The sequence below is a fragment of the Canis lupus genome, chromosome 8, assembly GCF_003254725.2.
Source record: "Canis lupus dingo isolate Sandy chromosome 8, ASM325472v2, whole genome shotgun sequence".
NCBI classification, from domain to species: Eukaryota; Metazoa; Chordata; class Mammalia; order Carnivora; family Canidae; genus Canis; species Canis lupus.
In genome coordinates this window covers 22,265,514-22,280,272 of record NC_064250.1, presented here as the reverse complement: position 1 = coordinate 22,280,272, position 14,759 = coordinate 22,265,514, and the positions used below count along the sequence as shown (strand labels likewise).

Below are 14,759 nucleotides of genomic sequence, written 5' to 3'. Positions count from 1 at the left end.
ATCTACTTCCTCAATATTTTCTTCCTAATTTTTTCCCCTCTTCTAAACTCCTTTTCTTTGTCTACCAAGAAAATCTTCCATTAAACTTTTTGTCACTCAAAGTACCATAGACTGCCTTTCCTTTCTTAAATATTTTGAATTATAATTGTGGTAGGTAGAATAATGACTCCCCCAAAGATGTCTATGTCCTAATTCATGGAAACTGTGATTATATTAACTCACCTGACCAAATGGACTTTCTATATATGATTTAATTAATGATTTTGAAATGGAGAAATCCAGGATTTTCTTGATGGGCTCAGGGTATTCACAGGGATTCTTAAAAAATGGAAAAGAGAGGCAGAAGATGGGTCAGAAATTGGAAGATGCTACACTGCTGGTTTTGAAAATAGATGAAGGGGCTATGAGCTAAGGGATGGAGATGGCTTCTAGGAGTTTGAAAAAAACAAGGAAATGGATCCTTCCCTAGAGCCTCCAGAAGGAAAGCAGCTCTTCTGAGTCTTTGTTTTCAGCCCACTAAGACACATTTTGATTTGATATTTAAAATTATTGTTTACTTTATCGAGAAATTACAAATGAAAAATCCAACAACAACATAAAAAACAATAATTCTTTTTTTTAGCTCTCAGGTTCACCTTATAAATCTTATCTGTTTTTAAGTTTAGCAAATTTTAACTATCACTTTTCAAGAGGCCTTTGATTAGTATTTGGAAACATTCATAAATTTTATAGCTAATTAGACTCAAACATTTCAACCTGTATTTACAAATTTAATATATTTGATTTGTCTCATTAATAATATAATGATCTTTTTTTATAAACAAAATCTTCCCAGGTTCTTTATTAATTCTTATAAACATGAAAAAAAGAATAAACTTATTACTAGAGTGAAATTTAATTTCCCTTAATAGTATTTTTTTTTCTTTTTTAAAGTAATCTCTACATCTGACAGGGTAGTAATCTCTACATCTGACATCTTTAACCCTAAGATTAAAAGTTGTATGCTCTACTGACTGAGCCAGTCAGGTGCCTCCTGCCTTTTATTTTTTTATATTGGTTCAATCACGCACAAAATATTTTAATATCATATCTTTGTGTTTCACAACTGGCATTTTTTATGAAAACTCATTTCAATAGTTTAAAAAATTATCCAAACTCTTGCGACTTAGGTGTTTCTATTTTTTCTTGCTTGGATGAGCATCCCTTCTGCAGAGTTTTATAGCTGTTTAATTTTCTCCCATTATATTTACTTTGAAAATTGCAAGTTAAGTAAATAAATATCTTTCCACTGATAGGAAAAACAAAGGCTGGAGTAATCTTCTCAATTTGGCTATTTCATTACCTCCCAATTTATCTTTGTCTGAGATCTGAGTCCTTCATTTGAGCTTCATTTTGTAGGTGTTCCTTAGATATTAGAATCCAAGTCCCACAGTAGTCAAATTAAGCCAGAATAATTCTAATTCTGTATATAGATCCTACATACTGTTTTTTTGGTAACAAAACAAAAAAGCTCTAAGCAGCACTTTCTTCTGTTTCTTATATATCATACACATGTATATACATTAGAGAAATAAAACCCTGCCACCTTAAATTTCTCCTCATAGATTAAACATGATTTTTTTTTTTTCCATGAGCCTTGGAATAGCTTCTGTTAGGGGCTGCTGCTGTGATTAGAGAAGGGAACAGTGTCGTGCCTGCCATTTGAATAAGGGTTTAGTGAGGTCTATAACACTGAGCTAGTCAAAGGGGAAAGCTTGAAATATACATCAAAAGGAATTTAATCTAGGCAATGCTAAAAATAAAAAGGCCCATTTCATGGAGACGTGATAATAAAAAAAATTTGGAGTGTGAAAAAGAGATTTATCATCTGGTGAAAACAGTCTGAACAGGTAGGGCATAATGCTAGCTAGTGACAAATGCCATCATCTAAGATTTCATATGTATCAAAAGACTAGTGTTTACACTGAAGTAAAGTAATTTCCCCTTATCTGTGGTTTTGCTTTCTGCTGTTTCAGTTATCCGCTGGTAACCACCCACTGAAAGCAGATGATCCTTCTTCTGACCTCTTGTCAGAAGGTCAGTAGTAAGTTACCTATTGCTAGTCACAATGCTTATGTCATTCACCACGCTTTATCTCCTCAGGTAGGCATTTTTTCATCTCACATCATTGCAAGAAAGGTGAGTACAGCACAATAGATATTTTAAGAGAGAGACCACATTCACTAAATTTTTATTATATAATTGTTCTATTTTATTATGAATTACTGTTAATCTCTTACTGTGCCTTATTTATAAATTAAAACTTACTTATAAATGTATAAGGAAAAACGTATATAGAGTGTTCAGTACTATTCATGGTTTTAGGCATCCACTGGATGTCTTGGAAGATATCCCCCCGGATAAGGGGAGACTGCTGTATATGCTAATTTACAGATTTTTTTTTTTTTGGTTTAGCAATTTTAAAAGCTGCTAGTATTCACCGATGACTAGAGATATGGAATTTAATTTTTCAGTCAGAATAACTATGATCATGATATTAATATAACTGGAAGCATCCGTTCAGTTTTCCCTTGAATATGGTTAGTGTATTTTTAAGGTATGCTCTTTTTGTTGCTTGAAGTCTACTACTCATGAGGTTGAAGTCAAGATCATCAATTCTATCCTCTCTAATGCCTGTTACATTACCTAGAATAAATCTATTATGGGTTACAGACAATGCTATAATTCCAGGTGGCCATCTCATATATACTTGCCGCTGATCAAAACATCGGTGGCTAAGAGAAAATGTATTATTACTATTTGGGGGAAAAAAACAGCTCAAAATGCAAGTCACACTGTTGGCAACTCAATAGCTTCATTTTCATATGTATAATAATAACACATGCCTTAATGTGAAAGGCATTTCAGGATAATATGAAGAGTTAGCTAATTGTGCATGGGGCATAAATGATTTATTCAAGTAAAAGATTTTTACATAATTACCATATTTATTACTAAATGTGTTTGTAGGACAATGTTCAGGAAGAACCCTTTTATATTTATTTGGAAAAATATATGTCTGGTGTTTCTGAAAATAGAAGATGCTTAACAAGATAGAGAACTGTTTTTGTCCTTTAGACCTGCATGCTAACTTTATTTAAACAATTGCCCACTAACAAGTTAAACAAATGACCTTCAATAAATGGATATATTATGCCTATTTAGAAGGTTTAGCTCTACAAACATTTTATGAAATTTCTATGTATTTTACAGCACATTGGATATATTTAGTTAAATTACAATTTAACAAAAGAAAGGTGACTTTCACTGCAGTTCCAGTTGATTTTGGGTTTCAGTCTGGGATCTCTTCACATCTTCTATTTTAAAATTCTTGGAAGTGTTGCTTTGGTAGTACCAATAGCTGAGACTGGCCCTTGTAAATTACATGACATACAACTTAGAATTAATTCTGGCAAAAATAATAAGTGTTAATAAACCAAATATCCCAATATCAAGTTTAAAAATCTTTATCATTGCATAAGCATCTTTTATGTATGATACAGTAGAAATTGGTGTTCATGATTATCCTGTGAGGCATCCCAAGATTAAAAGATAACTTTTAATAAAAGTTAAATTTTACTTGATACAGTTTCAGAGTTAGGGTATTTGATTGTATTCTGCTTGACAATTGATTATTCATGTGTGATATATGAAGTGACTTTCAATTTCCCAGAATAGAGCTTATAAAACTTATGAACAGATTGAGTTCACAAAATATATTTGTATGCCAATTTGTTTAGAACTAGGAAAATATGTTTCCATGAAAAAGATGTTATTTTGTTTATACAGAAAAATTTATTGTATATCTATTATGTACCAGGCAGTACAATGATAAAAGAAAGATGACTAATATTTCCTCAAAGGCCTTACAAGAGCGGATGAGTGTGGCAGAGGTAAATGTAGGGTGCTTTAGGGATATAGACAATGGATATATAAATCATTCTAGGGTCCAAGAAAGGCTTTTCTTGAAGGAAAATGCCTGAGTAATCTTAAAGAATAAATGAATACTAGCATATTGGTTGTGTCAGTAAGAAGGAAGGTAACTAAGGAAGAGGAGCAGCATATACAACATCATGGTGGCATGAAATGATAGAGTGCATTCAGATAACTACTAGTGGTTTGATAGCTAGAGCATGGGACTGCTGAGGGAGAATAGGGTAGCAAATTTGACATATTACTTTATAGCTATGGAGAAATTTTTATGTCTCATTAACAGGGAAGTGAAATCATTAAGTTAGTACTTTGGAAAGACAATTCTGGTAGCTCAGTGGAGGATCGATTGAAGGGGTGTCACAAGATAAGGAAAGGCAGGTAATAGGCAAATGTAGGTGTCCAGGGGTGAAATGATGGAGCCAGAACTATGGGAAGTTTTATAATTATCCTCATTTAAAAAGCTTTTTGGCTTCTGCCTGTGTCCCATTTACTACAGAGGGTCAGAACAATCTCTTTGAACTGGTTGGGAAATTGATACCATATGGCTTTTTTATCCATTTCCATTCTACTTTTCTATCTCTCCTGAGTCCTACAGGCTGATCTCCTTTCTCTTTGCTTCAGTCACAAAAAAATCCTGAAAATTAAGAAAATAGACAACTGTGTGTATAGGGCATGAGAATGTGGGAATGGAATTGGAGGTCTTCAGCTATTCATGCCACATATCTGCTGGGCTCTGCTGGGACCATTCTACTATAGCAAATCCACAGGATTTATTGGATTATTTGGATGCTTGGAGAATGAAAGAAAGGGAAAAAATTAGGATTATTCTCATCCCTAATTCAAATAATGGAGGTGTCATTTATTGAGCTAAGGTTCACAGGAGGTGTTATAAAATGTGAGGGAAAGAAAAGTACAGTTTTGAGTCTTTGGGATATTCAGAGAGTCAGTTTAGTACATTTTTATGTTACTAGGACTTGGAGAAATGTGGCTGGCAGTATAGAAGGGGAGTCATCTGCCTATCGGATCTCATTGAAAATGTATTTCAGATCAACCTACTTAGAAGACTGATTAAAGTAAATTCAGGAGGAAGGAGACACAAGCAACTCTGAAATTTAAGAGGGCAAGCTGAGGAAGAGGCTTTTTGGAGGTGGATTCCTTCATTTAAACTAGAGGGATCATTAGCTAATCCTAATCCAAATATCTAAAACATATTGCCTTGAAAGGAAGGAATGACGTTCCCTTTAAAAACAGGAGTCTTCTCTCCCTGGTACAATGTTGTGGTTACAGGAAATTTACATAAGATTTCTAAGTTGCAAAATAGAATTAAAACATAGGAAAAAGTCATGAGGGGTGCCTGGCTGGCTCAGTGGGTAGAGCATGCAACTCTTGATCTTGGGGTTGTGACTTCGAGGCCCCTTTTGGAGGTAGAGTTTACATAAAAGAAACAAAGAAAATAAGTCATGAATAGGATGTAATAAATAAGTATGGTCTCTTCAAGAATCATGTTTGTTTTGAGAGCAGTGTTATTCTATATAGAACAATTTCAGCTAAACTGTAGATAAATATGCTGAAGAGAAACAGCCAAAGTTCAGAGAACTGTATAGAAAAATTCACTTGTAAAATGTTTGTTCTGACAAACACAGGATGCCATGAAATATTCTGAAGTCAGCAATTCTGAAGAAGTCTTGCTGTTCTGAAGGGCAAATTTCTCCCTGTCAATTATAGCAGAACAAAGTAATATACAATGAAAAGAAACCAGAGTAACAAAGTTTTTTTCTTCCCATGAGTCCCTGTTTGTGGACATTTTCCTTAGTTCTTTTCTTTTTGGCAAAAATCCTTTTCCTGAGTAAACAAGTTTGAATGGCTATACTTAGAGAAGTTTGACCCTTTTTATGAACCAAGAAGAGTAATCCTTAGTAAGGTGAGAGTCAACTCAAAGCTCTGTTGCTGTGCGCCCTAGGCTTTCTAAAATTTCTCAGCTTTAGGCATCTGCAACACAAGGCTAATTTTAATTGAGAAACATATCTTCTAAGAATTTATTGGTGAAACTAAATGTTATAGAGTATTTTTCCATTTTCACACATTTTAATAATCATGCTGAAGATTTAGAGTTTGTAGGATGGACAAAAGCTGTTTACTAAATCATTTTAACCAAAGACCAATCATTCATAGTTAATAAACTCTGCTGAATGGCCAATAAGATTGGTAACTTCATTTTTATCTCCACCTTCCGTAATTGCAGATATATATGACCGAATCTTACTCCATCCTGCTGAATGATAGGATTCAGTACTTTATCCTGCATTGTCTGGCATATAATATTCTCTTTGGCAAGCTGACATCCTCCCTTCATGAGCTATGACCAGCCCTGGAAAACATTGCTGACATTAAGCTCTGTTCTGCTGATGTTACACAAACTGCAGTATTTCCAACATGGCATTGTTCCAGAAATGTATGCTATTTTTCTTAGATAGCACAAGGTATTACAACAAAAAATGTCACATCTGGTCTTAGTTGTCATCTTATTTATCAGTTTGCACCTTCATCACCATGACATTAACTTTTCAGGTGTTCTTCTAACCTGGAATTCCATAGTTCAGATGAAGTAAGGAGTCAAAGTAGTCCTTTCAGTATAGGTTTATATTTTGTGTTTCTTACTTTTCATAGATTTTCTGTTTGGTGCTCAGAGCATATTTTCCTATTGAAAAACTGTATTGTAAATGGTAATTACATTCCCAGGCCAATTTAACCCATAATACAGCAGAAATTCCCAAATATGTTAAACGAAAAACAAGAAAACATTGTGGCATCACTTCTTTAAGTATCTTAAAATGTATGTAAATATAAGAATATGTTAAAAGAACTTAGAAAATACTTTTCTGATATTTTCAATACTAACAATAAAGCAAATTCTTAAAGAAAACAAAGTGGTTTAAACTTTTTTTCAGAATAGTAGTAACTATAAAAAAGCAGGCTTGACTGGAAGATGAAAGCATGGATAGATATGTTTGAGGACATTCTGAAAAAGACTTTTGGCGTTTTTAAGGAGTTTAGAGGTAAAAGGTACTACTTATTTTCTATGTATAATTTAACATCAATTTTTACTTTTTATTAATAAAAATATATCTTTACCAGTTCTTCCATGCATCTGAATTGTGACTAGGTTTAATTTTTTTTTTTTTTTGTGAGATGAAGGGAGTTCATAAATGGAATAAATCCACAGGCCTTTAAGTCAGAAACCAACGACATTTATTGTACTCTTTTTTTAAAAAAATATTTTATTTATTTATTCATGAGAGACACATACAGAGAGAGAGGCAGAGACAGAGGCAGAGGGAGAAGCAGGCTCCATGCAGGAAGCCTGATGTGGGACTCAATCCGGGGACTCCAGGATCACACCCTGGGCCGAAGGCAGGTGCTAAACCATTGAGCCACCCAGGGATCCCCTTTATTGTACTCTTGAAGCAAAATTTCTCTATTTAATTTTTGATTCTGTATGTATTAAATACACGGACTCCTTTCTCTCAATAGGTTGACTGTCACTGCCTCTCTTTATCTTGTAGCCCACTTTCTCATTTCTTTGCTTCCATTCCTCGATCTGTTTCCCAGGGAAAACAGATTTATGACTTAACTTTCTTATACTAATTACCCACCTTCAATTTTCTCTGCTTAATAGCTTTGTAACTACAGTAATTTTAATTTCTTCCTTATACTTTTAATTTTTTTGTAAACATGAATACTACTCCTTATTTTAACTCCCTATTTTATAACTACCTATTTTTTCTACTCCCCTATTTTCATTCTTGAAGTTCTATTATCTATTCTATATTGTCAAGGATGATAACTGTGACGAAGGACATATTGTCACCCTATTTCCATCCCTTATTCTGCTTTTGTAATGGAATCTCTATTTTAGTTGTACAGTTGGCTGCCCAGAGTGGATGCTACCATTTCCAGTGTCTTTTATGAGTAGGTATGGTCATGTGATTGGCCAACAGGATGCAAGCAAAAGTGTTGAGTGTGATTTCCAGAAGTGTCCCTAGAGGGAAGGTTCACATTTTTCTCCATATCTTACTCCTTTCTGCTATCCAGAATGTAGAAGTTATGTCTAGTGCTTGAGCATTCAACGTGGGTCCTGAGATGGAAGCCCTGTGTTGGTGGAAGGAACCTGGATCTCTCCTGATGAGTAGCACCCTACCTGCCTCAGAATGCTTATTTATAGACCATTCATATGAAAGGACAATAAACTTCTGTCATGTTTGAGACACATGTTATTCTCACAGTTGAACAAAGTGATAGTTAAACTCTATTTTGTAACCAAAACTGGGTCTTTTGTAATTGGTGTGTAAATTGATTTAAAAAGCTGAGAACTATAAATAGTATTCACATAATTATAATCAGGTAAATATTATTCAATACAAAGTCAAAACTTTCAAATTTTTTTTTGTGTATATCTGCAAAAGTAGCCTATATATTTTTTTGCCCCAATTGTCCCCTCAACTTCTCTGAAATATCATCTGTTTTGTTTAGACTTCCCTTATTTCATTCCCTCTGGAGATTTCTCTCCCAGAGTTCTGATTCTCCCTGTTCCAGTTTTGGACTTGATGTTTTCTACACCTGCTAAATAGCTGTCATACTGGAACTTCCATTCAGCGTTTTTAGGGAAAGTGCATTAAAAAGTTTAAGCATGGAAATGACATCTGCCGTTCTTTTTTTTTTTTTTTCATTTTCATACAATATTCTTTTATTTTTTTAATAAATTTATTTTTTATTGGTGTTCAATTTACCAACATACAGAATAACACCCAGTGCTCATCCCGTCAAGTGCCCCCTCAGTGCCGGTCACCCATTCACCCCCACCCCCCGCCCTCCTCCCCTTCCACCACCCCTAGTTCGTTCTTGACTTACAGGATAGTTGTATAGTATGAGCTGGGAATCTCTTTTGTATTTATAAGATGATTTTATGGGCAACCACTCCGTTACCTTCCTTTGAACATTAATCCACTATTACTGTTTTTCTGTGTCTAGCACAGTGCCAGACTAACCCAATTCATAGATTTTCATTTTGATTTCTATCTTAGATTCATAAATTCATGTTTTTCATGAATGTTGCTCTTTTACTCCCTCTGTATTTTTGAGCGTCAAAACAACAAGGCAGCCAAGTACATGGTCCCTAGAGTTAGAGATCCTGGGTATTATCCCAGCTCTGTTACTGTTTGGCTGTATGATTTTTAAACAAGTTAACAGTTATTTACTCTCTCTCTAAGTCTCAATTTCCCCATCTATAAAATTGGGATAATAATAGCATCAACTACACTGGTTTGTGAGTTAATCCCTTTAGTGTTACCATAATGCCTAGAATACAGAAAACATTCAATGTTACTTATAGCTAATGATATTAACCGTAGCATTTGTGAATTGGCTAAGGCCACACATAGAAAAGACTGAGTTAAAACCCAACTTAAAAAAAAAAAAAAACCCAACTTGATTCTAGAGCCTGAGTTTTTAGTGACCACACTATTGTTTCATGTTTTGAATGCTTCTGCTGGGGAACCAGCTGCCATCTAGAATAGTGTTTGTATGATGTGTGGGAGGTGGGGGCTTAATGTGAGATGGGGAACAGAATAACCGGATCCCTTGAGGAGACTTTTCTAAGTACACATACCTGTGACCCTTTTGGAGAAAGTTTGATAAGATTTCAGGGTGGGCTGTGGCAGGGATGTGTATTTTGAATTGGCTTCTCTGGGGATCTGATGCCCCCTCTGGTTGAGAAAACTGATTTGGAACAAGTTGCTATATTTTGCCAAAGTGGAATGAATCGACTATCAGAACTCCTAGGAAATCATCCAAGAAGGAAGTCAAATGAAAAGAAAGAAAAATGTTCTTAGGCTCAGTATGCCCTGTAGAAACATTCATAACAATCAACACTTTTTTTTTTTTGTATTTTCATGGCCATGACTCATATTTCTGCATGCAAAATGTCTAGCAGCTACATCAGTCTTTTTTTTTTTTAAATTCAGCTAGTTCCTATTCGGCTAGTTTCTTCCTTTGATAAGAGGTCTTTAGTTAACTCTTACAGTACCAAATCTATATATAAACCCCAAAATGCTCACTCCTATAAATTACCTTCAAATAGTTAATTCAGTGACAGCTGAAATAAAAAAGGATCTTTAAGGATTTTCTGGTACTTCAGCAAGATTGTCACATTGCTCTTTTACCAGACACTAAAATCACTAAATCAATGCTGTGTATTTAATATATAGATTTTAAATAAAATTCTTTTACTGTAACATAAAGAGTTAAGATGTAAATAACTTAAAGCACAACAGGAGTAAAAAAGTGAATTCATATTAAATAGGTAACACTTACATGGGACTTATGATTTACTGGGGACTAAGTATCTATAAAATGTAACTCTTCTATATATGGACTTACCCTACCACACCCTGTGAAAGAAGTCCATTTATTATATGCCCACTTATTATTATTATTGTTTTAAAATTTAAATTCAATTAGCCAATATATAGTACATCATTAGTTTCAAATGTAGTTTGAAAATAATTCATCAGTTGCGTATAACACCCAGTGCTCATTATATCATGTGCCCTCCTTAATGCCCATCACCCAGTTACCCTATCCCCTGCCCGCTTAGCAACCTTCATGGGTTTGTTTCCCAGAGTTAAGAGTCTCTCATCGTTTGTCTCCTTTGATTTTTTTTTCCATTCAGTTTCCTCTTCTTCCCTTATGGTCCTCTGCACTATTTCTTATATTCTGCATATGAGTGAAACCATATGATAATTGTCTTTCTCCGATTCACTTATTTCACTTAGCATAATACCCTCCCATTCCATCTAAATTGATGTAAATGGTAGGTATTTATCCTGTCTTATCCTTTCTGATGAGTAATATTCCATTTTATGTATACCACATCTTCTCTATCGATTCATCTGTCAAAGAACATCTCAGCTCTTTCCTCACTTTGGCTATTGTGGACATTGCTACTATGAACACTGGGGTGCAGGTGGCCCTTTGTTTCACTACATCTGTATCTTTGGGGTAAATACCCACTAGCCCAATTGCCGGGTCCTAGCTTAGCTCTACTTTTAACTTCCTGAGGAACCTCCACACTGTTTTCCAGAGTGGCTATACCAGCTTGCAGTCTCAACAACAATGTCAGAGCATTCCCCTTTCTCTACATCCTCACCAACATTTGTTGTTTTCTGTCTTGTTGATTTTAGTTATTCTAATTGGTGTAAAGTGGTATCTCATTGTGGTTTTGATTTGTTTATTTTTGATGACAAGTGATAATGAGCATTTTTTTTTTTTATGTGACTGTGGGCCATTTGTATGACTTCTTTGGAGAAATGTCTGTTTATGTCTTCTGTCCATTTCTTGACTAGTTTGTTTTTTGGATGTTGAGTTTGATAAGTTCTTTTTCTTTTAAAGATTTAATTTATTTGTGAGAGACACAGAGACAGAGATACAGACAGAGGGAGAGGCAGGTTCCTCGCAGGGAGCCCGATATGGTACTCGATCCCAGGACCTGAGGATCACATCCTGAGCCAAAGGCAGGCACTCAATCACTGAGCCACCCAGGTGTCCCCTGATAAGTTCTGTATAGATCTTTGATACTAGCCCTTTATTTGATATGTCATTTGCAAATATCTTCTCCCATTCCATAGGTTGACTTTAGTTTTGTTGACTGTTTTCTTTGCTGTGCAGAAGGTTTTTTTTTTTTTAATATTTTTATTTATTCATGAAAGGCATATAGAGAAAGAGAAAGAGAGGCAGAGACACAGTCAGAGGGAGAAGCAGGCTCCATGCGGGAGCCTGATGTGGGACTCAATCCCAGGACTCCGGGATCATGCTCTGGGCAGAAGGCAGATGCCCAACCGCTGAGCCACCCAGGTGTCCCTGTGCAGAAGGTTTTTATCTTGATGAAGTCCCAATAGTTCATTTTTGCTTTTGTTTCCCTTGCCTTCATAGATGTGGCTTGCAAGAAGTTGCTGTGGCTGAGTTAAAAAAAAGTGGCTCCCTGTGTTCTCCTCTAGGATTTTGATGGATTCCTACTGCACATTGAGGTCTTTCATCCATTTTGAATTTATCTTTGTATATGGTGTAAGAGAATGGTCTAGTTTCATTCTTCTGCATGTGGCTAATTTTCCCAGCACCATTTATTGAAGAAACTGCCTTTTTTCTTTGGATATTTTTTCCTGTTTTGTCAAAGATGAGTTGACTGTAGAGGAGAGGGTCCATTTCTGGGTTATATGACCACTTTTGCAGAGAAGGAAGTGGAAAGGGGTTAACATGCCCAAGTTGCACACCTAATCAAGTGAAGGAGCCAGGGATTGAAGCCTGAGGCATCTGGTTCCAGAACCTGTAAGCTTACCCTTACTGCCTCTCCCTGCACCAAAGGAGAGAATGGAGAAATAAGCTTGTGGCAAACACCTAAAAGATATCAGGTGATGAGCATAAAATAAATTACCTTTTCCTTTATTATTTCAGGTCTCCAAGTCAAATTTTTTCATATAGGACACCATAGCTCTCCACTCTGACACATCATCACGTCATCTGGGGCATCCCTTTCTCCCTGCCCTTTCTTTCCTCCAAGAACTATAAGGCTACGTAGTAGTGTGCATGTCCATATAGAGCCTTGTGTTTTCTTAGGCTAACTCAGTGCGTCTTAAGTTTTAGTTTAATCAGAATCACTTGGTATGGGCAGTCCGGGTGGCTCAGCGGTTTAGTGCTGCCTTCAGTCCGGGGCATGATCCTGGAGACCTGGGATCGAGTCCCACATCGGGCTCCCTGCATGGAGCCTGCTTCTCCCTCTGCCTGTGTCTCTGCCTCTCTCTCTCTCTGTATCTCTCATGAATAAATAAATAAAATCTTAAAAAGAAATCAGAATCACTTGGTGGACTTGTTAAAGCTCAAAATTCAGAGTTTCTGATTTAGCAGTCCAGAGTGGGCCTGGAGAATTTGCATCCTGCATGCCTCTGCCACCTCCCATTTCACTGAGATATAATTGACAAAGTTGTCATATATTTAAAGTGCACAATGTGATGGCTTGATATACATATATATCAGAAATGATTCTCACCATCAAGTTAATTAACACATCCATTACCCCACATAGTAATTCTTTTTTGTTGTTGTTGTGAGAGCACTTAACATCTATTGTGTTAGCAATTGCAAGTACACAATACAGTATTACTATAGTTACCATGCTGGATGTTAGATCCTGAGAACTTTTTCCTCTTATAACTAAATGTTTGTACTTTTTGAGCAACCTTTCCCCATTTTCCCCAGGCCCTAGTCCTCATTTTCCCCAGGCCATAGTCACCATGATTCTATGAGTTCAGTTGTTCTTTTAAAAGATTATGTCAATAATTAATACCATACAGCATTTGTATTTCTCTATCTGGCTTATTTCACTTAGTGTAATGCCCTCCTGTTTCATCCAAATAGAAAGATTTTTTTTAATGGCTGAATAATATTCTGTTGTATGTGTATATATATTCTGTATGTGTATATATGTTGGGATATTGATTATTTTGCTATAGAGTTGTAAGAATTCCGTATATGTTTTGGACATTAACTCCTGATTAGATATATGGTTTGCAAATATTTATTTCCTATTCTGTAGTTTGCCTTTTCATTTTGTTGATGGTTTTTCTTTGCTTCTTTTTTTGCTGTGCAGAAATTTTTAGTTTGATGTAGTCCTTCTTATTTATTTATTTGCTGTTGCCTTTTTTTTGACTCTTGTCTCTTTTTTTTCTTAGTCTTGCTAAAAGTTTGTGTATTTTGCTTATCTTTTAAAAAAAGCAACTTAGTTTTATTTTTTCTATTGTCTTTCTAGTTTCTATTTCATTCACTTCTGATCTGATCTTTGTTATTTTTTCCTTCTGCTAACTTTAGGCGTTGTTTCTTCTTTTTCTGGTTCCTTAAATTATATTGTTTATTTGCGATTTTTCCTTCTTTTTGAGAGAGAGAGAGAGCACGCACACATGTGTGTGTGCTAGAGGGGGAGGGGCAGAGGGAGAGAGAGAATCCTAAGCAGGCTCCAAGCCAGTGTGGAGCTGACCTGAGCTGAAATCAAGAGTTGGGCACTTAACCGATTGAGCCACCCAGGTGCCCCTCTTTTTTTTCTCAATATAGGCATGTATTGTAACAAACTACCCTCTTGTAACTGCTTTTGCTGCAACTCATATATTTTGGTGTGTTATGTTTCAAGATATTTTTTGATTTCCCTTTAATGTTTTTTGATCCATTGATTGTTCAGGGCTGTTATTTCTACATATTTGTGAATTTTCCAGTTTTCTTCCTGTTATTGATTCCTTGTTTCATACAATTGTGGTTAGAAAAGATGCTTGATTTAATTTCATTCTTAAATTTGTTAAGACTTGTTTTGTGCCTAACATATGATATATCCTGGAGAATTTTCTGTGTGTACTTGGGAAGAATGTACTCTGCTACTGTTGGATGGAATATTCTTTATACATCTGTTAGGTCTATTTGGTCTAATATTTAGTTCAAGTCCAGTGTTTCTTTATTTTCTGTCTGGATTATCTATCCATTGTTGAAAGTGGGGTGTTGAAACCCCTTACTATTATTGCACAGTTTTCTATTTCTCTCTTCAGATCTGTTAATATTTGCTTTATATATTTAGAACCTCTAAGAATTTATGTTTTTTTTTTTTTTTAAAGTTCCTAAGTAATGGTTTTATAGCCCAGGACCAAACTTTGAGAACCATTGACCTAAACCCACAGAAATAGGAGGGTAAACTATAT

General features: G+C 35.3%; 1 protein-coding gene across 21 annotated transcripts in view; it reads left to right on the top strand.

Moving 5' to 3' along the window:
- Positions 1-2,059: 2,059 nt before the first annotated feature.
- The window catches only part of FSCB (fibrous sheath CABYR binding protein), a 220,716-nt gene continuing 208,016 nt past the window's right edge, over positions 2,060-14,759 (top strand). For all 21 annotated transcript variants that reach the window (XM_049113108.1, XM_049113116.1, XM_049113105.1 and 18 more), the window contains exon 1: positions 2,060-2,076. The gene's annotated coding sequence lies outside the window, so the exon portion shown is untranslated. The remainder of the gene's footprint in view (positions 2,077-14,759) is intronic.